At 37.1% G+C, this 26,637-nt stretch overlaps 2 long non-coding RNA genes across 2 annotated transcripts in view; one reads left to right on the top strand and one right to left on the bottom strand.

The window, feature by feature from the left end:
* LOC123279065 (uncharacterized) overlaps positions 1-26,637 on the bottom strand; it is a 1,363,420-nt gene that overhangs the window by 1,024,114 nt on the left and 312,669 nt on the right. The window contains exon 2 of the long non-coding RNA XR_006516888.2: positions 1,297-1,340. This is a non-coding gene — a long non-coding RNA (uncharacterized lncRNA). The remainder of the gene's footprint in view (positions 1-1,296; positions 1,341-26,637) is intronic.
* LOC139041228 (uncharacterized) overlaps positions 1,948-26,637 on the top strand; it is a 31,595-nt gene continuing 6,905 nt past the window's right edge. The window contains exons 1-2 of the long non-coding RNA XR_011496057.1: positions 1,948-2,087; positions 2,894-3,052. This is a non-coding gene — a long non-coding RNA (uncharacterized lncRNA). The remainder of the gene's footprint in view (positions 2,088-2,893; positions 3,053-26,637) is intronic.

Genomic DNA, 26,637 nt, shown 5'->3' with positions numbered 1-26,637 from the left:
CAACATTATCATATTTGCCTGTGGTGATATCAGACAGCATTGTCTCACTTGCAAAATGAATACTTAAGAAAGAAATGCTATGGGGACAAACCAACTTTATTATAAACGGTAACAAGCAGGTAAGGTGGTATAGAATAAGCAGTATTCTATTTAAACTCCTATAGTAATATTTCCTCTTGTATTCTCAAAGGAGATTATTAAAAACGTATTGCTGAGATGTCTGTCTAAAAGAAAAATATTACTTGTAGGCATAAATATAAATTCTAATTTCTGTCATAATTAAAAATTACATGTAATTGTATTGCCAATGACTCTCCCTAGGTATCTTGAATTATTCAGTGAAGGAATACAGACACACAAGCATCAACAATTCCTCTTGAAGAACCAATCTGATTTATTATACACTTAAGTCAAGAAAGAAATTCTTCCTGTCGGTACTGCTTTTCAGCTGCTACATAGATCCATAAGGAGCATAGATCCACAGAACATCTAAATTATTTATTAGGAAAGAAACTAGATTTCCCTTGGTTTATGAAAAAACCTATGACTTCACAATTACGGTTATTTCAACTTGAATGTTACACAAATAACAACAGAAAACACCATCTGCCGTGAAAATTCTTAAATCAACTCTCAAAAAACACTTAGTTTGAAATTAACTCCATGACGTAATTAATAAGTTCTAGTAAACTGATTATTTTAAATGTGTAAGCTACAATATTGGGAAACCTAACATTTTCTGACAAGAGTTCATTGCTTTCATGCATAAAAGAAACTAAATACTTCATCCCGTTCAAAATCCAGAATGAGAAAGAATCGTTCATTTTCATATTTCTAAGGTATATATGAGAAGAAAATTTCAGAGATGTTCCATATTTTTCATGGAGTGTGAGGAAATTTACAAAATATAAAATCTAAGCAGATTACATTATTTTATAGAAATTAACAATCCATAGTTTCTCCCAAGTTAGTTTCCCTATTTTCCCTCTTTTCCTATATTCATATGGACCCTGGTTTTCCTTTAAAATATAACTTATGACAACACAAACATCAGATGTTCTCCAAATTTTTTAATTCAATTATCTTTTGCCACTTTGCATATTGTTTCACCTTTCATATCATTCAGTGAGAGATAAATAGAAAAAAAATATTTCTCTAGGTATCTCATCTGCAGGAAGAGAACAGAATATTCAGTCTCCACAAGTCATAGTTCTTGGTTTCTAGCTTTGAGGACCAGAGTTACAGAATATCTACTTTTAAAAAATGCATCATTTTAAGAAATGTACTGTCACTTACCAGTCAGTTTACATCTTAGCACCGATGTCCAAACAAAATTGACACTGAAAGAATAAAAAAAAAATTAATTAAAATATAAAAGTAAAAATATAAAAACAGAGTATTCCATATTAAAGTTAGAAATCATATTGTTAGAGCTCTGTTAACACAGCTACTATTTAAACACATGGTGTTTAGACAAAAGGCATTTCAATGAAAATAATGACCATAGATTCTCCATAGGTAGGCAAATCTGTACAAACTCATCTTAAAAGTTTATGGAAAGAAATAAATTCAGTAAGTTCTTTAAAGGCATCGACTAGGGTTAAAATGAATTCAGGATAAAAGCAGTTCTAGTCACAGTGTATGCCTCCTTACTTGTTGTCTAACCAGACGTGATAAAAACAGAGACGGTCATATTTATTGCAGCTTTTTCTCATCACACGGGGATGGGCAAACTTCTTCACTAGAGACAGTGAATATTTTAGGCTTTATAGATGTGCAGTCACTTTCTAAACTACTCAACTCTACGTATGTAAACCAATAGGTATGGCTGTGCTCCAATTAAACTTTATTGACAAAACCAGCCAGCTGGCAAGGATTTGGCCCCAGGCCACCGTTTGCTGACTCCTGGCAAAACACACTGAGGATTCCAACTCAGAAAGATGAATGCTAACACTCGGCAGACAATGAAATATAGCGAATCACAAGGATTAATTAGAGCCCTTAGCTTCAGAATAAACTACGTGATTTAAAATCATCCTACAAAAACCTGTGGGGTTCTCACTTGTAGAATGAATACAAGATTCAGAGTAAGTATTTTTAATATTTATAGTAAATTTTATATACTATATTTTATATACTAAATTTTGAATAGTATATTTTTAATATATCGAACATATAAGGTAGATATCTAAAAATGTGATAGTAAATAGGAAATCTCATGTTTTTAAAAGAGTGAAGACAATTATTTGTTGATTCTTATTTATGCTTTAAAAACATTATGCTAAATGATAGCAAGATTCCTGGGACCTAACTTTTGCTTGTTGATCAAGGTATTCAAATGAAATGAGGAAAAATAACAGATTGGAGTTAGCCAGAGAGAGTCATCTGACGGGCTTTACAATCCTTGGGAAATGAGTTGAAAAGATGAGTCTAGAAACATCCAGAGAAAGGTCTGCTGTCAGTCTGGAAGGCAGCAGTGAAGGGGTCACTGCAAGAGTTTCATTATTTGATCATTGGTTAATCAAAATGTAATTTTGCTAGAAAAAGGGAACAGACTGAATTGCCAATACACTCAGCTTTTCATACTCTCATTTTTGGCAATACAGGATCAACTCAAAACTGGGCAACAGATAATGCAGAAAAGAAACAATTATATTTGTGACAGAAGGGGTTAGTAACAAGAATTCTTGGCAATATTTTAGAGTTATAACTGTTACTTATTAATTTTTGAATTTTTGAAAGTGGTTCAATGTGGTAGACCTCAAAGGGCATTTCAATATTCAGGGAACACCTACCCCCACCCACACACCTACCTACCCACTTACACTCCAAGTGGGTATTTTCCACTTTGAATGGCCAGCTTGTCCTAATAACTTTACTTTTATACTCAAAGAATGACTGGATTGACCAGAGGATGAGCAGCAGGTGGGGCGAAGCCACTTCCACTGACCCTGTGACCTGCAGCAGGAAGCAGAGCAGCCTCCCTACCTCACCCTGAAGCAGAGCTGCCCAGTGAGCTCAGAGGAACCCCCACCAACCCGAAGACACATGGGTAAGAATAAGGAGTTGGTGGGTTCAGTCACTGAGTTTGAGGACACTTCCTCACACAGCAGTGAAGCAGTAGGTCTTAAATAATCCTAGGCTATTTTCTTAGAATTTTGATGAAAACAAAACAAAAATCAAATAACACTTCCCAACTCCCACCTACTGAAAACGAACACTATCTGTCCACTGAATCACCTCCTTTTGCTTTATAGCTTTTAATATTTTAATGCTGAGAGCAGATAGGGAGTTAAGACACAGGTCAAATTCTTCAACACAGAATGCAAATTTTACATTAAGCCATCTCAAGAGTCACTTAACTCCTCCCTTTAAGTTACCGAGGACCTTAGAGGGTTTGGTAAGTGCTAGAAAGCTTCAAATAGGATCACAAGCTAGAGCTGGTGAGTTTGAGCAATATCCTTGACTATATCAGAGATCCGTCTTTATTCATTGTAAATACAATGGGGAAATGAGCTGCTTTAAGCAAATTCTTTCTAAATGAAATATGCCTCAAAGAAGATAAAACATTTTATGGTGCATGGGGGAGACGTATATTGCTGTCACTGGGGCTATTACTATATTTTAAATAATTTTTAAGTGATGAAGACAGCGTGTGTGTATCTTCATTATTTGTGGATTCTGTATTTACTACTTTGTGTACTAGCTAAAATATATTTGTGACCCCAAAATCAATATTTGTGATACTTCCACAGTCATTTGTAGACAAGCGCAGTTGAGTCACCCCGGAGTGGGGGTGTGGTGCGTGTTTCCAGCTGAGGTCAAGCAAGGTGATGCTCTGCTGTCTATTTCAACTTTCCTACTGGAAATGTGTGTTCTTGACATGGTCTACTTAGCACCAAGTTTTTCTCATTTTTATGCTTTTTAGTGGTAACTTTACTGTTTAAAATGTCCCCCAAGTATGGTGCTAAGGGCTGTCAAGTGTTCCAAGCACAAGAAGGATATGGTGTGCCTTCTGGAGAAAATACACGTGTTGGATGAGCTCTGTTCAACATTGAGTTATAGTGCTGTTGACTGCAAGGTCAATGTTAACAATTCAACAACATATAACAAGGTGTCTTCACACATAAAACAAGGTCATGTAAGTTGACAAAAATGTTGCTGCCAGAGGTTCACAAGAACCTAACCCTGTATTTCTCCCAGGAGCAGTGATTTAGTATTTGCTAGTTTAGTGTTTATGATAACTTTACAGAATATAACTACTGCAAATAATGAGAATTGACTGTGTGCACGTGTACATGTGTATTTGTGTGTATACACATGTATCTATATATTTCTCTCTCTATATCAGATGTCTCCCTTAGAATAGCATTTTAACTATGCTTCCCAATAGTTCCAGTCACCAAATAATTCTTTACAGAAAGAAGCCACCACTTTCTCTAAGGCAGGCCTAGGATCTTTCACAAGAAGATGAGGGACAATGTTTCGAACTGTCCTAGTCATTCTGGTCATCATCTTTTTACACCTCTTGGGTTAGAACATTTAAATGAATGAGATTGCTACCATGAGATTCAGTGGGAAAGAACATGCTGAAGGAATAGCTGCCCCAAACTTACTCATAAAGCAGTGTTATAAAAAAAAAATATTTCCAAGTCATTAAAACGTCTCATTAAGATAAGGATTATGGAAAAATGTAGTCAGAAGTATCAACAGCAACTGTTTATCCCTAAAATAACCATTTCCTAAACTGAATTCCCCCTTTCCTTTTTGAACTCACAGTACCTTCTCTATATCTCATTGTTGCACTTAACCTCCATTGGCATGATCATTTTATCTTTCTCCTGTCTTTAATCTCCCCTCAACCTCTGTCGCATAAGTTCTCGAAGCACCTAGTAAACTATGCTTATGGAATATTTAACTGTCACCACACTACACTAGGGTTTCACAGACATTCTTTTTACTTTCTCTTTTATTTTTTTGAGGAAGATTAATCCTGAGCTAACATCCACTGCCAATCCTCCTCTTTTTTGCTGAGGAAGATTGGCCCTGAGTGAACATCTGTGCCTATCTTCCTCTACTTTATATGTGGGATGCTGCCGCAGCATGGCTTGATAAGTGGTGTGTAGGTCTGCACCCGCCCGGCATCTGAACGAGTGAACCCCAGGCTGCCAAAGCATGCAAACCCGATCACTAGCCACCAGGCTGGCCCCTCATGTGCATTTTAAATGCATGTATATGTGTGCCTCATTTGTAATATTTAAAATTAATATTCCTCTCTATATAAACTACCTCAAACCAAACATTGTACCTCACCCTCCCAAGGAATTTCTTGTTAAAATTTCTAGCCTTCATCTGAGTCTAAGCCAAGCTGTTGGAGGGGGTCATGGAGAGCACATGGCTGCTGGTTGAATTGCGAGCTGGAGCCTGGCAATCAGAGGCTCCCTCACACTCTCCTCTGTCCTTGGAATGTATGTTCTGCCCACTGTTCCCATAGCTCGAGCCATTTCAAGGGCACAGCCTTGAAAGGGAAAGGTGTTGAGACCATCTGGACTGTGTACGTGCCTGAACCCTATTAAGGCCTCTATATAAACTTTCAAGATTCTGGTGGGTGAGTGGGTGCGCAGTTCAACTTGTCTTGTGGCGGCTCAAGACAAGCGTCATCTGTAAGTTCCCTCACTTATTAAAACTGCCACCTACCAATCTGGAGTGGCCTGTCTCCTTCTTCCATCTCGCCTTGCCCTCCTTGTACAGTGGCCAGTTTGCAAACCAACCCCAGTAGAGTGGAAAGATCATGATCTTTGGCTAAACAGAGGTTTACATCCTGGCTCTACCACTTAATGATGGAACATCCGAAAAGCTACAAAACTTCTCTAACTTTCCGCTTCTTTGGCTGTAAAATAGGTAGTGGAACAAGAGCACTCATGAGACTGCTGTGAGGATCATGCTAGATCTTACATGTGGCAATACCTGGGCAACAAGTATTCACTTTACACACATTAGTTCTCTCTCCTCCAAGATCTTACCTATGTGCATATCTTCAAATAGTTGAATGATAAGTTTGCTTTTCATAGAGATTATCATTGTTTTAATTTTCAGAAATGTAGGAATCTGGATGCAGCTGGAGGGCTGTGAATTATCAAAAAGTCGCTGCTATAGGCAATAATTTTAATGTTAATTAGCTCCATCTGGAAAGAAAAGCAGGTGTTGAAATTGATCACTTAAGTACAGAAAGCAAAGACTGTTTACTAAACTCTCCCTAAATTAATTTGGCTAAGCTTGTGGTTAAATTGCTTTCAAGTCACTTTTCTATAAATGCCTTATACTAAATGCTGAAATTGGAAAAAGAAGTAGACCAAGCAGATTGTAACAAATTGGACTGAAAGGTCGCCTATAAATTTAAAAAAATTACATTTTAAAAATGAAAAACATGCAAATTAGTTTTGCTTCAATAGCAGGTGGATTTTGAGCAAAAAAAAAAGGCAAGTGCTTGTCACATGTTGTTCACAGATCACCTGACTCAAATCACAGTGGGTGCACTAGAAAAGGAAGGGTCCTGGGCTCTCGGCCAGACCTACTGAGTCAGACGTGCCGGCAAGGGCTAGGAATCCGCCTTTAACAACTACTCAGGTGATGTTTATTCTCACTAAAATTTAAGAATCGTCCTAAGGATGGAGAAACACCAAATCACGCAATAGTGATACAGGGTCTTAGAAAGATGACAAATTAGGATAATACTTGTCTGAGAAGGTAAAAGATAACAGAGAAGCTCAGAAAATGTCATTAAGAATCTGGAAACCAAAATCAAACCTATAGTTACCGTTTAAGAAAATACTGATATAATTGTAGTGTTCATTTAATTCTTCACCTCTGTCATTACCTAACTCCTCAATAGAAAGCCCAGATTCCTTAAATTTCTTTCCAAGACCTTCCATCGTCTGAATTGATTGCCCATTACTCTCCAAAGTGTGGCCCCAAATCAGCAGCATCAGCATCACCTAGACTTGCAGAATCAGGAATTCTGGGGTGAAGCCCAGCAATCTGAGTTTAAGCAAGGCCTCCAGCTGATTCTGATGGACAGTAAAGTTTGAAAATTATATCTTTCATGGTTCATCATAATTCAGCAGACTTTAGTCAGCTGCTGTGAGCGAGGCATTAGGGATGAGACTGTAGTGTACAAAAATAGCTGGGTCTCTTGTTTCCCAGTCAGATAGAAAAGTTTGCCAGAGCTAATTAATGGCTCCAACCCTGAAAGAACCAACTCTTACCAAATATTTACTGCATGTCAGTTACTCTTCTGAGTGCTTTACATTTATCACCCAATTAATCCTCACTGCAACCTAAGGATATAGGTTTGATTATTATCACCATTTTACACAATGATACTGAGGCACAGAGAGGTGAAGCAACAATGCCAAAGCCACAGAACAGCTAAGGGATGGAATCAGAAGTTGAACTCACACAGTCTGTCTCTAGAGCTCATGTTCTTCACCACTTTATAAACGGCCTGCGGGATATGTTAGCAATTCTCACTCACCACCCGAAGAACTCTTAGCCTTGATCAACACAAAGGCAATGTCCAGACTTGGGAAAGGAGTAGGACTGACTAGTCCCTAATATTTCCAAGATCACAGGCAAAGATATTTTAACACTAGGGTAACTTTGTTCCCAACATCCTGCCCTGTTTATCACCTCAAAGCCTGCTTATCCTTAGTTTTCTATGAAAACATCATTTTATTAGAAAGCCCTTTCAGCTGCGTGAACTTGAAGCCAAACCTAGTCTATCAGAGCCTAGGTTTCCTCAAGTCCAGACTGAAGACAATATTATTTAACCATAGAGAGATAGTCTGAAATGAGCGAATATATCTGAAAGTGCATTTTAAACTTTAAAACATTATTTCTATGCTTGTCATGTGGCGTCATAGTATTTTTCATACCAAGGGTTTCAGGAACTTACTGATCGGAGAGGGTCCCCTTTAACTCAACTTTTACACCACAGTTAGTGCTGTCTTTATAGACTGGTTCACGAAGTGCTTTTGTTTTAACAACTCAGTCATCAAATCTCAACCCTCACCCTCCACCCCACAGGAGAACAATGTTTTTCAAACTTTCCTACCATAAGATTAACCTGAGGTGCCTTTTAGAAAATCATATTCTCTAGTGTCTCCTCTGGAAATTGTAATTATTTAGTCCAGCATGAGACCCAAGATACTGTATCTTTTAAGAAATATCCCAAGTGATTGTTATGGTGAGCTGAGTGTGGAAAATACTACAATAAATACTAAAATTCTTTTGGAAATTTAAGAAAAAAAACAAAAAAACCCTCCCATTCTTTAGTAATAACATAAAGATTATTTTTGGACATAGATCTGCTCACTTGTTCATGTATTAGTTTATCAAAATATTTACTGTTTAATAAATACTAGGTTGTTAGTTTTTTACCCAAATACGTGTCAGAAATGGTAGAGGAGTAATTTTTTCCTGGAAGAAAGGTATGTTTTAGGAAGGTATCAATGTGGATAGACTAAGTTATGATGGAGAAACAAATTAAACCCCAAGGCCCAGTGGCTTAATACAATAAATATCTCTGGATCGTTCACAGCACATGTCCTTGGAGGGTTAGGAGAGATGGAGAGAATGAGAATAGAAGATCTAGTCCGTGTAGTCACTAAGGGAACCAGACTGAGTTTCTACCGCATTGTAGCTATACCATCTGGAACTTGAAGCCTTTTTAATTATCAAGGTTGGGGAAGGGAGAGACTGAAAATCCAAATTGGGGTATGTCACTGCCTCAAGCCAAAAGTGACACACAACACTCAGTCCTTAGTTCATTCGCCAAAACAGTCAAATAACCCAGTCGGAATGAAAGGGGCTTGGAAATGCAGACTGACAAATGGAGTATTTTATAAGGTTTAGTATCCATGCCTCAGTCTACTTTGATTTCAAAGAGTACTCTAAATAAATAATCGCTATTCTTTAAGTGATTTAAAACTATGCAGCAATCTGGGAAGAGGAGAAGAGACCAATTGAATTGGTCTCTCACCTCAAGAATTTAACGTTTATTTAAGACTGTAGTAGAGTAAATCATTAAATTACAAGGAGTGTGCATTAAAGAGCTAAGTTGGGTGACACATGCTTTAATTGCAAAAAGTGGACACCTTTAGTATGGCAGAACTTCATGAAAGAAATGGGATAAATTCGGCCATAAGATTTAGGAAAAATCTGGGAATATGCAGATGTAACCTAAACTTTATTTGAGGGAATCATCATGAGAAAAACACAAGCCATGCTTGTGCAATAACACATGGGATAAATCATGAAATTGAGTACATGATTAAAGAAAACATAACTCATAGTTACAGAAATGGAAGTCAAAAAGCCAGTATTTTTAAGAACTTTCCATATGGAGGGACCCTGCTAATGTTTTACCTATTTACCTCTATTTTATCAAGACCAAAACACCTCAGAGGCAAGCATTATTTCCATTTGACAGATGAGATCAGAAATTTGAAACTAGACTAACATCACACAATTAGTAAAAGCAAAACTAAGATTCAAACCCATGACGGTGGGTCCAATGTTGTGTATGGAGATGCGTATATTTTTCCCATTATGTTAACTGATGCTCTGCGAACCTAGGACCTCCTTCACTAAAATCCTGCCTTTATAAAAGAGAAAGAATAATTCTATGACACTACACTAATAATTTTTAATGAAGTCATAATCTATTCACAGCCATACTCAGTGAGCCTGTGATAACTTTATGTATAACATTTCTGTACTACAGACCATAGACATGTAAAACAAGTAGGCAAAATCATTGAGGTGTATTCCTCTGAACAGTCCTTTTCTGCCTTTTCTTTCTAAATCGCACAAGAATTGGCAGCTAATTAGCAGCTCATTAGCACCATTGATAAACCATGTGACAAAAACAAATGCTGTGCTAACAGAAGGGACAGAGATTTTTAGTAAATATGAAATAGAATGAAAGACAAAAGCAAATTGCTGAAACTAACTTCCTATAGAATTCTATATGATTCTTCTTGTATTTTATGTTTTTTTTAGTCATTCATACATTCAAATATTCGTTAGTCACCATGAAGAAGGAAATGCGGTAGTTTGGGGGATGAAAAATATGTGTCAAACACAATTCTCACCTTTGAGAAGCTCAGGAAAAAGCAAAATGATTCAGGAGTCTATACATTTCCTTTTTGTAAGGAACCTTCATGAAGTCAGAATATGATCTTTCTAGGAAAAGGTTGGCATTACATCGAGGCATCGGCACCTGCACGTCTGTCCACATATCTGCTGCATAGTCTGCTGTTAAAGTGGGTATGGAATCTCTGGCTAAGAGACTAGGAACAATTTTCTATGTGTATAAAAATTGGATCTCATAGATTAATCTGAAGAGTTTTGAATGACCAGACTTTGTTTTCATGCAAATCTGAACTATGTTTTCAATAAAAAGCATTTATTTGTTCTCCATTTCTGTTAAAAGAAAATTCTAAATCTTTGAAATGGTACACACAGTCTTGACTTATCTTTCCACTCTTCCTGTGTTCTATCCTAAACTATTCGTGGCTCTCCCAATGTGCCACCCTATATCATGCCTGTGTTACTCCCTTTACCTTGAATGGCCTTCACTCAACCTACCAGCTCACTTTATCTTTACACTTCCTCCTCACAGTTCATGATGCAGGTAACATCATCAAATATAGAAAGCCTGCCTTAAACTCTAGCCAAATTTCCCTCCTTCCTAGCTACCTACATTGAACTCGTCACACCAGGTAATAGATATCTTACTTGTCTTCTATTTTTCTCTTTGGCCTTTGGACTTCTTGAGAGCAGAGGTGTCTTTTCATCTCTGTATCCTTGGTGGCAAGTACTGGACAGGGACACAGTATGAACTTAAAAATATTTGAATGATTAAGTGAATCAAGTGTGTGCTGTGCTATTCCAACTCAAATTTATAGTGAGAATATATGAATGTTGGGTCACTGGGTATCATGGTCACAGGAGACTCTGATTTAAGCTATACACATGATTAAAAGAAAAAGGCATGTGTAAACATTTTTCTCTTAAAAGAGCAGATCTAGCTAATTTAATAAGTAGTTAAGTAGACCATCTTATAGAATGAAGCTTTAAATAAATAAATGAAGTTTTTTGTGGTTCTTCTCAATATAATTTGTATTTATTATGATCATAACTTAGTAACATGATCATATCTAGGAGACCTGGTTAGAAGATAGAATACTTATAATTCTCTCTTCACCAGATAGTAGCTATTAACATTGTGTAGGTTTTCTTTACAACCTGCATTTGGAGAAGATCTAACACATGAAGGAGTATATCATCTTTTTTTCCTGAACTTTCTTAAGTGCAAACAGAAAAGGAAAAACAATTTCTAGGTTCAGACAGCTAGAACACGAATGCAGCTTAGCTGAGCCTAATGTGTACTCGTGAAGCAAATAAGAAATTGAGCCACGAAAACGAGAGATGACTTGCGAAAACCAACCTGTGAGTCCCACAATATAAAAATGGTTCTCTTACCTTCCACTTCAGTGTTCTACCCATGAAATCTCTTTTCTAATGCACTTGATGTATCTTGGAGAGCAATTTTCTTCCCAGAATTGGTGGGTACCTGTGACTATAGGATTCAGGCCAGTTGATAGAAAAGCAATTGTTTTACATCTAATTTAAAATGGCAACTAACCAGCAGCCGTTGGCACATCTTTCAACTTCAAATTCAACTTTTTACTAATTTTCTTATGATGATACATAAAAGGACAAATGGAGAAAAGATTGACAACTATTGACAAAATGAGGAAACAGGTGGTATTAATTTGATAGTATGGCGGTCAACTTGTGCTTTGCTTGATAGAACAGATTAAACATCTCTTGCAGAAAAGAAGGAAAGGAGATTCTTTAATTTAGTACTCCATTAACTTGGAGATTCAGGGTTTATTAAAATCAGAAAACTGTCGGTGGTTGTGATGGTGGTAGTTTTGAATGACAGAAAAGAAAGCAGTAGGAAATGAGAGATGATTTCACCATAGACTAGCAGAGCACACCAGATGAATTTCTATGATAGCTGCACATATCCAATGCCTTCCAGATGTTAAACCGAGACAGGGTTCCATCAGAATTAAAATATTTGGGTAGAAGATTTAAGATTTAAGAGTAATCCTCAGACCTTGTTGGAAAACTTCAAATCTACATATCTCTATCATTGGTTTCATTTGGAAGAAAAATATTTAAAAAAAAACCCTTAGAATAAATTTTTTAGAAAAAATTAAAAGGATATGTATTCTAAGAAAATCAACATAAACTTTAAGAAAAAAGCAGACATTTTCAATAGAAGGCAAAGTTGCATTGCTGCTTTGAAACAGGATAAGAAAACCAGAGATTAAAAAGAAGTTGAAATGAAAGGACAATATTTTTGTACTTTTAAAAGTCTTCTATAAAAATAGTGAACAGCATCAAACTTATCTGACAAAGAGTGAATGAAATATAAAATTATATTACCAGTGGCAAGAAAGGCAATTTAAAGCTAAAGGATGTCTAGCCAGTAATGCAAAGAACAGACTGAGAAGTCTCTTGAGAATACGGACAGGAAAGAAAAGTGCGACAAAGATTAAGGTAACAAGAAAGATAATAGATATAGAAGACAGAAAAATAATATCAAATGTTGAGATCTTAGGATTTCAGGAGAAATAAGTAAAATGGTATCATGTAATTAACAGTGGCAAAATTGAAGAAAGTTCTCAGGAAATAAGAATATGGTTGTATTTAACCTTTTGGGCAAAATTAAATAGAAATATTCCATACCAAAGTGAATTTTGGAAAAAAAGGTTGAATTTCCCTGATAAAGATTTAAAAAGATCCAAACATTAAAACAGTATCTAAAAATATATGTAGTCACTCTGATTCAATTATCCCCTGTGACAATAAATTCCAAAAAACAATGGAACACAGTTTAAAGGATGTTGAGTCTGTGTGTACATAATGTTCCAAAGGTTCATGAATATAGCACAAAGTAAAGATATATTAACCTATATCAGTTAATACACTCAGAAAATGTGTTATTTTTCAAAAAGCTGATAAAGATTTTTTTCCATCATATTTAAAATAAAAATCAAGAAGAAAAGGAACTTATACTATAGAAGGGTCAATGGAAAAAAGACGTAAAATGAGCTTAACCTTAGATTGTCTATGTTTTGTAAATATAGGTAAATTTATTAATAAAACAAATTTAATATTACAAATACTTGAAAGAGAAGCTATTTATTTAAAATATTAAAATTAAAATCGTGCAGTTGTCAAAAACTAGGAATGCACTCTCATTAGGACAATCTCTTTAACCTATACAGTTATCTATTTATTAATATGCATCTTTATTGTAGAAAACTCACCGAAAGAGAAAGGAACACAAATGCATAGGTACATGTGGATGTGCACGTGTGCATGTGTACACACACATACATATATGTGTATATATATATATATGCATACATATAAATCCAACTCCCTAGCATTAACCTTGCATGCTATCTAGTGAGAGGTGCCTCAACCAAGGTTATGTCCCCTCAGTGTGTGTGTGTGTGATTAAAGGAGGTGGTTTGAATCTACTGACTAGTTGATGAGATGTTTAAAATCACAGGTCTCCTTGCCTTGATTTTGGTCTATTATTAATGGCCAGACCAGTTCCAGAGCTTTCCCTGGAACTTGCTAAGGCATCTGTTGCAACTTCCCCATCCAACCAGTCCTCCTTCTCTTACTCCTTAAATGTGGTCTTCATGAGACACCTTCACCCCCGCTCCACCATCCAGACAAACAAAAATCCTTCCCAGCTCAAACAAATCTCCAGGTCCTAATCTGTTTTCTGAGGGAACCCAATCTAAAGCAGGAAGGAAGAAGGCCACATGTGCTACTGATGACACTGCGATTTCAAGGTATAGATACGCAAGCTCTTCAAATCCCTGCTTCAATATAAAATCCTGTTTGAATAGAGCTAATAGGATGTCATCTATAATATCTTTGGAGATCAGAATAGAGTTTTACCTTCTTTGATAGGTTTTGAATAAAGATAAATCTAATTTAAATTTACTCAGGAAATGATGCCTGATACAAACATATAAATATATACATATGTATATGCATATATTCAGCAAGGAAGAGAAGTGAATGGGAGGTTTTAAATTTTCAAGGCACAAACTCTCACTCCTACTCCATAATAACGCATGTGGAAACTGCTGGCCCTAGATAAACCCCTTTCAGCTTCCAAATGAGTAGACTTAAAGCCTTTTCAGAAGCATTTTCAGGTGCTTTCTCATTTTCATACAAGACTCAGCTAGGTATCCATATTTACAGAAGGAGAAAATGAGGCCTGAAGAGCTTCAACAACTGGTTCAACGCCACATGGCAGCAAGTGGTCAAGTTGGGATTTGAACTACTTCCATTGACTTCAAAGTCTTAATAATTTGACCCCTTTTGTGATGTCACTGCTCCAAATTGTGATTTAGAGATTACTTAAGTTACTGGGAGAAGGGGGGAATCCAAATCCCATGAGTATTTCCACCCATAAATTATTACCTCCCTTGAGGAATCAAGAGGAACGTACAGGATAGCAGGAGAGCTCTGTCGCCAGACACCTGGGCTCAAACTTGGACTTTGCCACTAAATAGCTGGGTGAATTTGGCTAAATTACTTGATCTCTCCAACTCCCAACTTCTTCATCTGAAAATCAGGACAAGAATAACCTCCTGGAGTATTTGCAGGAATAAAATGTGGTGATGAATTAAAGTGCTCAGCATGCTACTGGCACATAGTAAGTGCTCAACAAATGTTAGCTATTATTACTATAACTACTCGAGATCAAACAGGTGAAAGAACAATGCTGAAAGATTGTTTGATTTTCTGTTTTCTATTTATGGTAATTTGACATTATAAATCTTAACAACTGACAAGGTATTTCAAGGTTAAACATTTAACAATAACTAATTAATTCTATTTTCCTTTCAGTAAATCATTATCAGAAGAAATCATTAGGTGACCTTTTTTGGTTACAGCAATCCAATAAAACTTACATTAGCCAGTGTTTCAGGAACATTAGTCTAATGTGCTTTCAGAGATCACCTTCTCTGAGCAGTATAATAAGTTTGCGTGAAAAGCATAAAGCATGTAATATATAATAAGATTTGGACTTTAATGAACTATCTTGGCAAACTGACTAGTACTATAATTCAGAGGTGAGCTGTCTTTAATTAATGAATTAAAAAAACCAAGAGTATTCCCTAAATGCTATGCTTGATTATAATTTCACTTATTTTCCATTTTCACCATATCCCCCTGATTTGTTGAGCAATATGAAGTGAATCTCAAGCGACCTTGCTTCCAAAAATAATAGGAAAAAATAGAAGCAACTTGCAAAGAGATGGTACAACTTGCAAATTGTGTAGCTTTTAAAGCATAGGTTTTTTTCTAAAAATAGTAGCAAGTTTGGCTTATATTTGATTACAAATCAACTCAAATATTTTTCTGAAACACCCCTCTACCAGGTGTATACCACAAAATGAAGCTTACTAAACCACTGGGTCAGACTTAGGTAAACATCCCCATTGAAAGATTTCAAGAGGAAAAGACTAGTAGAGGGTTTCAAAGAATAACTTCCTCTCTCTTATTCCCACAGCCTTTGAAAAGAGTTTGTGACAGTTTATTGTAATTGTGTATCTAACTCTCCTACAAGGTAGTAGGCTCCCCAAGCATAGCAGTTTCTCAGAACTGCATGGTATTTCTGATATTTAACAAAGGCCTAACAGATTGACTTAGAATGCACTGAGTGTACGATTGCTAAGAAATGAATATATGAACGAGCAAGTGATAAATAGCAAGTAAAAGTTCTTCATTTGGGTTTAAGTGTTTTCCTATTAACATATTATAATTTACTTCATCATGTGCAGAAATGTTCGCTACTATGTAGATATAATATTTCAAGCATAACATGCCATAAGTTACAAGAACCATTATTTTATGTGACATTAAGAAAGAAAAACAAAACTGCCAATTTAACTGTGATGTGCCTTCGTTTCTAAGACATATACAAATTTTGGTGATATAAAATTTGGGAAAATGCATCTTAGAATTAATAAAATTTTCTTTTGTGGTGCTTATACTCTTATGTGAATAACCTTTAAACTTCTGCTGAAGGCAAAAGTAGAAAGAACGAAATAAAAGAATTGTTTAACATCCCTTGATGAGGAGAAATAACTTAGAAAGAGGCCGCTGAGGAGAATATAGATAAATGTCTCCTCTTTAAAGCTTTTTCCTTGACTAGTTCTGGCAAATTGAAGATCTGCTAGAACATTTGTTGAGGAAATTGACCTTTCTATTGTACTTAGACTCAGCAACTGTTAGAAAAACTGTAATTTTTTTCTGAATTTGTTATAAGGGGCGACAGCATGGAAGCAACAATTGTGATAGCTATTTCAAACCCCAGAAGTTGTACTTAGTGTATCATAGAAAGGATTTAGCTCTAGAAAGAAAAGTATAAATTTTAGGTAAATTTAAGTTCATTTACATCTAATGTAAAGATAGCTACAACTTTTAAACTATCACTCTTTTCCAAGTTAGCCACACTGCATTCCTTTCTACAAGAGAATAAATCATATAAACAAAGTTAGTCATAGAGATTTATAGCTTATGATTCATATTTTAAAGTAAATAAAGAGAGATCCGTATCTTTTAGAATGAGCCCTTATCGTTTTGGACCTTGGTGTCAGGAAACCAATTAATGGTGAATATTGAGAGAAAGAACAGGCTCTGGAAAATTCACTGTGCCTTGTGCCTTTAGACCTTCGCTAACATAACCAGATAAAAAACATTATAAGCCGCCGGCTATTTTAAATATTTTGGAGGTGATTTAGTGCATTACATTGAGATAAATAACTGTCTAAGCTATTGCCTCATTTTTTTTTTTTTTTACATAAGGTGAGGCTTCTTTTAAAGGGAGGCATTCTAGTTCATTTATTTCCTTCTGAAAGAGGAGAGTTGCATTATTTTATCTCCATGCTCTTTCATGACAAGGCTTAGACAGTCAGGGATTGAGTGAGTAGTTGTGCAACCTTCTCAAGTCTTCATGTCCCTTGTTTGTAGGAAAAGGAGACCTGCCCACCCCCAAGGGATATATTGAAAATAAAAGTTGTGAAGTCTACCAGGAACATGCTCCTGCCTCTACATAGCTCCCCTGTTAGCTGTCCAAAACAAGGGCTAGCAGTCTTGTAACTGGACATTAAAAACTTAGATTGTAATATGGTTTCTCCTAGAAGCACAAACTACATTGCCTAATAAACTTCTACAGAGGGAATATGTTTTTTTTCTTTATACCCTCAGGAGTCCTTTGAGAGTTCTCCTGCTTCTTGCCATGCTACTTTACATCTGTCCAGCAACCGTGGGATTAAGTGTTGTTACTTTATTGACCAGAGTCTCAGATATCCACAGGTCATTTCTTATTAGTGGAGCTGGTTATGTTGCCTTACAAGGACTTGGCTCTGCTCATCTTCCCTCCTTCAGTGCATCTGGAGACAGTAGGCTTTCTTATAGCTTCTCTTCCCCTGGGGTAAACACACTCAAGACAATGATTCCCTTTATGTGTAACCACACTAGTGCTCACCAATTTCTTCCACGTGCAAATAGGTTTGCTCAGTTTCCTGCCAGTGCTTGCCCTGCTGCTGATTGTGACCATCTGGTAGCGTTGTTGTGATGATTAAATGAGCTAATATACGTAAAGTGGATCAAAAAGTGCCTGGCCCAAAGAGTGCTCTCAGTAACAGTTTGCTAATGTCATTATCATTGGTAAGTGGACTTTGACTCTGTACCATATCCCAAGTCCTTTAGGTTCAAGGGACCAGGAAGGAAAAGTTCCATTTAGCCTTCCAAACACAAGCTCACGTACTAATGAACTTGACTAATAACAGTAGCACTTCATTTCTCATCAGGCTTTTGTCCTTATGAGGATAATTTCTTGGCTTGGAACCTGAGAATAGGTGGGTGGTAGAATAATCAGACACTAAAAACCCTGACAAGTCTTAACCAGAGTGATTACTGTAGAATTCCTAGTAGATATTTGGGAAAACGTATCCCTGGATTTCATCAGCAAGTAAAGATTGCTAGTGTCAATGATAATGGCTCGAAGGTGAGCAGATCACGTGTCGGTATTCAGGTTAGTTTTGATGAAGGAAAGACGGAAGGATGGATTAGGCATAACTTGGGATGATAGTTCAAAAAGAAGCCAAGACCGACTGAAACAAAGAACAAGATTTTGGCCAAATTCGGGCTGTGTCCCCTGGTATTAGGGAGACAATCTAAGAAAGAAGCTATGACAAGAGGCAAACAAAGTTACCCAAAAAGCGCAGAGCTTACATTACATGTTTGCCTATCAACAATATTTGTCCCACCTCCTCGTAAACTTCCATAACATTAAAATACAATAATCCTCTGGCTGCCTCCAACATGAAAAGCAGCCAAACTATGAAGGTTGAGCATTGCTTATGAACATGAGGAATGAACACATCGACACGGCAGCTACCTGTTTCTTGTCAAGAGACACTCTGCTTAAACTGAGGCTGAAGGAAATGATAAAATAAAATGCTCTGAGCTGGGAATCTTTCCTTCTATATATTACATATTTAAGTGTGTATAGACAGTTACCTATGTATGTGTATACCTAAAGTTGGGGGGCATGAAGAAAGAATATTTCATGTGAAAGAACATTCTAGCATAAAGATTCAATTACTTACTAGGCATGTTGCGTTTTAAGCAAACTATTCAACGTTGCTGAGTCCTTGTTAACTTATGTGCAACATGGAATTATTGTCAGCTCTTCTCCTGACCTTTAAATTGTCCTTGCAATTTGAGGCCTCTAATGAAGTAATGCATGAGAAAGCCTTTTGTATACTGAAAAATAGCATGCATATGTAAGGACTTATTAACTGTAAAGTAATATGACAAACAGCAAAGTTAAACTTTCTAGATTGTGTTGCACTGAGGGTGCAGGCATCTGTCTCCTCCCCAAACGCTAATCCCATTTGTAGAACATAATTGCACAACTTGGAAAGAAAAATGTTATGAAAATCCCAGGCGGTTCTTATTCACCTTCATGAGTTATTTCTACAATTGCCACAGAAAATGAATTGCTAATGTGTGCACTACAAATAATTGCATAAATGATGGCTATGCCAAAGGAACGATCAATAATTATCCATGCACATTTTATAACAGTCAGTTCCAAGTGCAAAATGCTTGGCAACTTAAAGGAAGAAGTTGCACTTGTTAATTTTCTGGCAAGAAGGTTAAGTAGAAAAGAAGCAATTCAAACATATGGGAACAGCCGGGCTCCCTGGCATTTGAAATCCCTAAACGGCTGGCAGAGAGCGAGCCTGCTGCTGGGGATGCAGGAGGGCTTGGGGGGATGAGAAGAAAAGGAATGGGCAAGAGAAGTCATTACAGATGTTTTCTTGGAGATTTGCTTAATTTGTCTGTCAAAAACTTTCCCTATTAAGATCAAACTTCTGCAGTGCTAACATTTTCTGAAGACCTCTTCCATGTTAGAAACTTTCTATGTGTTTATCTCATTTAATCTCCACAAACTGTGAAGATAGCACTATGATTCTCATGTTGTAATCGCATCAACTGAGTTTAGGAGATACAAGGGATTTGACTGAGGGGATTGTTAGGAACAGGATTCAAATCTGTGTTTCTCTGACTCGGAAGCCCTCGAGCTTTGTGGTACTCCACCCTCTCTTAGAGCATGCTCAGAAGGAAGAGTCAGAGAAGACCTACAAACGGGCAAGGCTTCCACACTTCTTGTCACCCACCTTCATGGCCGCCAAAGAGACGTTAAATTTTACATTAGGCTGAATCATATGAAATTGTCCAAATTAGACCCTTTTTGACCATCAAAATGGCGATATATAGTTCAAATTAACATATGCTCCAAACAATTCAGCTTCTATGCTCCTACCTAAAATGTGTCCTCCTCTGTCTTACCATCTGGCCGCCCCTCAGTCTCTTGCCCTACTCTCCAACTACCACAAATCCTCTCACTCTTTGCAGACTTAGCTCAACTGCCACCTCCCCCTATAAGCTATGCCTCAACCTCCTTAATAGCAAAAAACTCTCAATGATGCTAAAGAGAAAATATTTTCTGCCTCCTCTTAAGGTTCTTCATCTGAACCCTTCTTGGAGCATTTTATTCTTTTGAATTTAAATTATAAATATTTTCGGTCCATATTTAATTATTCTTATAATACTGTAATTTTTTTTTTCTTGCTGAGGAAGATTCACTTGAGCCAACATCTGTTGCTAATTTTCCTCTTTTTGTATGTGAGCCTCTGCCACAGCATGGTCACTGATGGACGAGTGGTGTAGGTCCACACCAGGGAACCAAACCCAAGCCACTGAAGTGGTGTCTATAGAACTTAACCCAGCTACTGGGGCTGGCCCCATAATATTGTCATCTTAATGGGAAAGACCAGGTGTTCATATTTCAATTCCTTAAGATTGGAACGATCATATTTAATAAATGTATATAGTTATTGATGACAAGTTTACTCTATGTATACCTGGATCTTATCACTTTTCACATTGCTTTAAAGTTGTCTATTTACACATTTTGAACTTGTCTCTAGCATCTAAGGGCAGGAACCTTGTCTTGTATATCTTTGAAGCATCCAAACCTGTTCTTGGGCCAGGCTGTAGTTGGTGCTCACCGAATGGACATTCCATATACAGTGTATCTCCCTGCTCCAGTCCCTACTGTACCCAGTAACTAGGACAAATGTAGCTTTTATTTCTGTTTACCAACTTTGCATATAATTTGGAGCAGTATTCAGCCTCCGTGTCTCTTACAGAACCAGTAAGAACCATCGGTTTACCAGTTCATTCTCCAGTAAAGTGTCCCATATGCAGACTTCTATGGTCTTTATTCAATATTAAAGTGTTGGAGGCATCAGTTTTCAGATAATACGATTGAACCTGTCTGTCATTAATTGTTCACATATTTCTCTGCGAATGAGGACTTAATACCTTAATCTGTGACTTAACAATTTTAAGAACAATAAATAAATTGCCAGCACTTTAATGTTACAGAGGTATAAAATTTTAAAAACAGGAAAAGAGAACAGCACTCACTATGTGCTATGTGCTCAATGGATGCTTTGCATCCTAAATTCATTAAATTCTTAAAACGATCCTATATGTGCCACATTATTAAACCAGCTTAACTACAGGATAAGGCTTAAGAAAACGTAAGTAACTTTGTCAAGGCCAAGTACTGAGCAGTTGTCAGCTGGGATTTATACCAATTTTCTCTGGCTCGACAGTCCATGCTTGATTCACTTCATAATATTTTCAGAGATATAAAACAAATCCCCAGAACACGGCTGACAGCAATCACTGTTTGTATTTTTATGTCATCGTTTAACCTTTCAGTCATGTGTTCACACAACACAATTGTCCTTAAATCATCATGTGAATTATTAAGAATCAAATCACTGTGAAAGCAGAAAGGTAATCAATATTTGCTCAGTTTCCAGAAGGGGCCATGATTGCTGCAAGAGTTTCCTTATACATTGTTTTCTGTAGTCATCACGGTAATCCTTGGAGATAAGTACATGTGATAATTTTCATCTGACTCACAAATAAGCAAAGAACAGCTGAAAGGTTTAATAACTCCCTCAGGCCAACAGCCAATAGATGAGAGAGTTTGCATGTAGATTCAGGTCTGTGTGACTTCAAACCCTCGCTCTCTCACATGAGGCCGTGCTCTCTAAGAACAACGAAAATTCTTCATTGGGACAAGTCTACGCTGGGAACCATGCTGCTCAGTGAACCTCTGGACCTTCTACTGCCAATTCTGGGGATTTGCATATCATGGGGAAGATTTTTGTTTTTGTTTTGTATATTATTTTTAAAAAAATTAAAGTCCTTGACAAACTTGAAACTAGTAGATAAAAAGTTCTGGAGATCTAATGTATAGCATAGTGCTTACAGTCAACAATACTGTATTATAAGCTTCAAAGTTGCTAAGAGATTATATCTTAATTGTTCTCACCACAAAAAAATGATAACTAGGTAACAGAGTTGTTAGCTAATGCTAGGGTGGTAATCATATTGCAACATATAAATGTGTCAAATTAACATCTTACACTTTAAACATCTTTAACGTTATATGTCAATCATATCTCAATTTAAAAAGAGAAGAAAAGTCACAAAGATTTTTAAAAAAGCCACTGACTCCCTAACATGGCCAAATGCCTCACATAGAGAAGTTGTTAAGAACATTGACTGATTTGGCTAGTGAAAAATCCCAAGCATCAGAAATGATCAACATTTTTAACATATTTATTCATATATTTTCTTGTTCATTCCTTAGAGTGCTTATGTATCCAGGCAAAATGCTAGGTACTGAGAACACAGCAACAGCTAGCAGGACTGTGGTAGCCACTCTCAAGGAGGTCGCCATCTGTGACACTGGATCCCACACCTGGATTGGCATCAGGATAATCAAGGATCTTTGTGAAAATACAGCTTTTCAGGTCCTGTCATTGACTTAGGATCTTTGGAATATCAAGATAGCCATATCTAATAGTGGCTCTAAAGTGGATTTTGACATTAACGATGACTTGGAGGATTTGTATTGTATCATCTTAGCTAAGCTAGAACTACATTTCCCAGAATCACCTTCCATGCAGGGGTCCTGTTTAGCTGGGCCACACAATATGCTTTGACTGAGAGTTGGAAGGCAGGAGTGAAGCAGCGAGCGTCTCATTTTTATAGTTAGAAAGTCAGTGCAGGGCACAAGGTCCTGGGGCAGCTCATGTACTTATGACTTATGTGCTAGCAGGTTCATCTTGGTGGTGTGGGGAAACAGTTAGCTAGGCCCAAAGAATCTCAATTTCCTGCTAGTTTTCCTCCTTCGTCTCCCCTGACTTCTGAGCCTGGTGCATATTTTGCTCTGTGATGAAGGTCAGCAACTAGCTTTTTTTGCAGGATACTCCCAATGTTAAAATAGGAGCTATATAGGTAGTGAGAAACCGAGAGTTTCCAGTTCATCCTTGAGGGTTCCAGCTCAACCTTGAAGAATCCAGCTGTTCTTGTGTCCACTACTTCGTGTGCAATTCTGTTCTAAAATGCCTGACCCATTGACTTCAGGTCTCAACACAAAACACAAAACAACAGCTTTGCATAGATTGTATGACCATCTTCCACAAGTGTCTAATGTCATATCTCTATAATATATCTTTATAGGTACTACTGTATATGTATATTTATACACTCAAACACATATATGTATGTGTTTATGTATATACATAAATATAGATATGGATATAGATGCATGTGTTGTGTGAGAGTGTATATACACACAAATTCACATACAAACATATAAATACACACACATCCATCTGTCTATCATTCCATCCATCCAGCCATCCATCGTTCTATCTATCCATCTATTCAAAAGCATCCTAGTAGTTCTGCATTTCTGATTTGACCTCGAATGATATAAAATTTGATAGTGAAAATGATTCCAGAGGAACAGAACTTTAATGATGGGTTCTCTGAATTAGTTCTGTGTTCTCTGGAGTTGGTTCCCTGATCTGATTAAAGAGATTAATACCCTTTCCAGCAGTAACCAATACACTAGTAGTACCCGTGACAAAACACTTATTTAAATATATCACCTATAGACGCCTGTAATAAATTTCATAGAGAAGGCAAATTTTGTGTCATCAAATATTTGTGGCCATAAAACATTTTAGTAGAAATAAATAGTATAATGGATTGATTGATTGCTTCTAAGTGCTTTGGAGAACTTGGGGGAAAAAGTGATGACCTCAGGGGTTTAAATTCCCAGCTAAAGGTTCATGTAAGGAATATAAGAACTTTATGATGACCCTAAAATAAACCCTTATACCCTATAGCTGAAGAGCCAACAGTTTTGAAAACCGACTTAAGTCTAATCTTCTAGGTAGCTGAATTACAATGCAAATTGAATTTTCAACTTCTCAGAATGTCTTATATTAAAGTTAGGCCATTGATTAGGAAAGAGTATAACTCTGAAAAGTAGGATGGAGACATATGGGCAGATTCTCACAAACCCGTGAACAGTGAACATTAAATTCTGTTGAGCCTCATTTGTCAGTAGGAACAGCTCTTCTACGGGTGTCTGAGGAGGTTGGTCAACTCTCCTCCCTTGAGGAGATGTGAGGCCTCCCTTGAGGTACTTACCTTACAAGGAACTGCTAATCCTTTTCAGAACATATCACTACCACCGCTCCCTCCTTCTAGACCTAAAGCCAGACTTAAGACCACACAGGCTTCAGATGATCAGGGACAATGTTTGACCCCTAAAAAGGTATGAAACAAGCCAAAATAAATGTATGATTTTGACAGTTTTTGTAGGCAGAAACTGGGATAACGTGTTGGAAAAGATTCTTTGGAATCAAGATTGGGGTGAAAAAATAGAAAATTAGGTTAGGTCAAATTAACTTGGATTGGACCATAATTAATTATGGGTTCAGCAATCAGATATTGGATTCAGTTAATTAGGTTGAGAGTCTGGGAGTGGCTCTAATAGTTACTTGGTTGGTTAAATAAAATCTGGACCAAAAATCACCCACACTAAATAAAGTTAAAATGAAGGGATGTTTTTGGTGAATAGAGGAAAGTACTTAGGGAAATTGGAATGCTATTACTTATCATTTAAGATCTTCTCAGTTACCTTATAAATATATCTCCTAGAATAGTTCAAAGGACAGTCTTGTTATCACGACTCTGAGAAATGCGTTTGTGAGAAGAGTTCCATCATCCATAAACAGCTCTGAGATGTTCTTCTCTATAAGCCCGAAACGACAAAGGAAACTGCTTCCATTGACCTAAGCTCCCTAAATTTAAGGCATGGGATCCTGGAATGGTGCAATCCAAGTTTCTGCCAAATCCAATGGTGCCAATCCAAGTTTATTGCCAAAGCAAAGGTCAGTATGGTTGCCACAATGGTTAGCATAACTGAAGCACTTATCGTAATCAGCTGAGCCTCAGAGATGTTTGGCATTGACTAATTGTGCTGCTCCTAGGACTGAAATAGATAAGTAGCCTTTAAACTGTTTCTTTATTTGTATAATCAGAAAAGCTCTAGGTCTGAGCCTATAATGGAGAGTCAAGTCCAGTCGTTCATATCTCATACATAAGCCATATTCCAGACATAGATCTCCTTGAAGGAAGGGTAGGCAAAGTCCCCTTGAAGAAGGACTCTGCTACACAACCAGAAATGTATACTGTAAAGCTTCTTCCTATATTTCTCCCAAAGAAAGCTGCCATCATTTATTAGGAGATTGCAATGAGGAAGGCAAAATAATCAATCAGACTTTTGCAGAATTTCCAGATATTGGCTCTGAGCTGACACTAAACCATACAAACCCAACCTCAATTTTGGTTCCCCCACTTAGAATACAGACTTAGGGAGATAAAGTCATCAGTGGAATTCTGGATTGGGTCTGTCTCACAGTGAGCACAGAGAGCTCCTGAATCCATACTACAGTTTCTTCTAAATCTGCAACATTAAATTGGAAAAGATATACTCAGGAAACAGAGAATTTCCACATTGGTTATCTGATCTGTGTGAGGTTTCTTGTGGTAGGGAGAGCCAAGACGAAAACTCTAGAACTGTCTCTGTCTACCAAAATAGTAAATCAAAAGCACCACCCCATTTTTGGATGGATTACAGAGATTAGTGAGCCATCATGCATGACTTGAAAAACGCAGGAGTACTGATTCCTCCCCTATCTCCTTTCATCTCACCTTCCTGGCCTGTGCAGAACACAGATGGATCTTGGAAAACTATAGTGGTCTCCATTCCATAGGACATCATGCTGTTCCCTTACAATCATGATCTCATACAGATTGGATTTAGTGACAAGGATGTCATTGCCACCATAGATTCATACTTAAGGCATGTGTGACAGAGTGGGAAAAAATTTCTCACAAAAATTCAGGGACTTGTCAACTACGTGAAATATCCTAGGGACCTGTGGTCTGCCAACGTGTTGATATATACTTTCTGCGGTCACAGTAATTGTTACATCTGAACCCTCCTACTGTTGAGAAAGAGGCTTGATACCTAATGTGTCACTTTGGATTTTTGAGGCAACAAACAGTTCACTTGGACAGGCTGCTTTGATTTATTTACTAAGTAATCTGAAAAGCTATAAGTTTTGAGTGGGGTGCAGAACAAGAAAAGGCTCTGCAACAGGTCCAGATTGCAGGGCAGATGACTCTGCTCCTTGGGCTGTATGACTCAGCAGATCCAATGGCCCTAGTAGTATTCAGGGAAGATAGGAAAGCCTTATGCATTGCGCAGGCCCCAAAAGGTGAATCACAGAGCCTACTCTTAGAATTTGGAGCAAAGCGATACCATCTTCTGCAGATACTATTCTATTTGTGAGTAACAGTGGCTTAGTGCTAGACTTTCATACAGCCTGAATGCTTGACAATGAGCCCCTAAATTATCATGTAATCTGAATTGCCCATGATGAATTGGGTATTGTTTGATCTACCAATCCGTAAAGTTGAATATGCAACACATTC

Source organism: Equus asinus, chromosome 20 (genome assembly GCF_041296235.1).
Source record: "Equus asinus isolate D_3611 breed Donkey chromosome 20, EquAss-T2T_v2, whole genome shotgun sequence".
Classification (NCBI taxonomy): domain Eukaryota; kingdom Metazoa; phylum Chordata; class Mammalia; order Perissodactyla; family Equidae; genus Equus; species Equus asinus.
This window is presented reverse-complemented; position numbering and strand designations above follow the sequence as displayed.